This window comes from Dendrobium catenatum, unplaced genomic scaffold, assembly GCF_001605985.2.
Source record: "Dendrobium catenatum unplaced genomic scaffold, ASM160598v2 fragScaff_scaffold_933, whole genome shotgun sequence".
NCBI classification, from domain to species: domain Eukaryota; kingdom Viridiplantae; phylum Streptophyta; class Magnoliopsida; order Asparagales; family Orchidaceae; genus Dendrobium; species Dendrobium catenatum.
Genome location: NW_021319395.1, coordinates 361,169 through 362,490, shown reverse-complemented (window position 1 = coordinate 362,490; position 1,322 = coordinate 361,169). Strand labels below are relative to the sequence as shown.

Here is a 1,322-nt window from a genome sequence, read left to right as displayed (position 1 = left end):
TCTATTAGTTAGAATTCATCGGAGCATACATATACCAACAATCCAAGCTAATAATTTTGAATTAAAACCAATTATTATTCAAATGGTTTAAAAATCTTAGCTTTGGGGAAATCATGTAAAAGATATAAATTTATATTTAGCTAGTTTCTTAGAAATTTTTGTTATATTTATGTATAATGGTGTTAATGATGATGCTATTAGATGTTGATTATTTCCCTTTTCTCTAAGAGATAAAGCTAAAATGCTATTGAATTTTTTATCTCGAGGCCCTATTAATATTTGGAATGATTGGTTCATATGTTTCTTACTAAATATTTTCCACCTTCGAAAACTGCCAATCTTAAAAGTGAAATAACTTCTTTTACTCGGTTTGAAGGAGAATCCTTTTATGAGAGTTTGGAAAGATTCAAGGAAATGCTTAAAAAATGCCTGCATCATGTATTACCTGATTGATTTATTGTAACCTTTTATAATGAATTATTATGATCTCTTAGAGTTATATTTAATGTCTAATCCATTTGAGGAAGTATATGAATTAATAGAGAAAATGACAACCAATAATTTCTAGTAGCCTGTTGATAGGGTAAATCTTAAAAAAGTAGCTAAAATTTTTGAATTTGATGCTTTATCAATCTTGACTGCATAAGCCACAGTACTTTTGAAGAAGTTGAATACAATATGAGTGAATTTTAGAATTGGAATTGGATATTGAGAAGAAAAAAATTCAATCAAAGATAATAATTTGGAAGAGATAGAGAATATTAATATAATTGGAAGACAAAATAATCCCTATTCAAATACATATAATTTAGATTAGAGGAGCCATCCTAATTTCAATTGGGCAAATAATATGGGTGGTAATAATAAATAGAGTAATGGGAAGAATAATGAAGGATTAAATTAGAACATGTCTAAACAATCTGATGTTAATCCTAGAATTACATTTCCTCTAAGATTTAATCAAAGCAATCAATTTGAAAAAAAAAAAGCTAGAATTGGAGGACATAGTTATGCGTTTAGGAAATCAATTACAAAATCAAGCTACTTTTATTAGAAATTTGGAAATATCATTAAGTTAGCTTACAATTTCAATCACAAGTAGACCTCTAGGATTTTTTACCGTGTAATACGGATGCTAATTTAGTATAAAAAGAAAAAGATCTTAATGGAAGTTATTTAAAGAATGGAAATTGAAAGTTCGTTCGGGATGTTAAGCCCTATGAACTTAGTCCCAAGCTAACCAAGAGGGGGGGTGAATTAATATTTAAAAAAAAATTCTTAAGACAAAGAAAATCACAAACCAAATCACACCACAAAAATAA

At 27.6% G+C, this 1,322-nt stretch overlaps 1 non-coding gene across 1 annotated transcript; it reads right to left on the bottom strand.

The window, feature by feature from the left end:
• Positions 1-336: 336 nt before the first annotated feature.
• Positions 337-443, bottom strand: LOC114580314. The gene has a single exon (XR_003701675.1). It is a non-coding gene; the product is annotated as a small nucleolar RNA R71 (small nucleolar RNA).
• Positions 444-1,322: the final 879 nt, after the last annotated feature.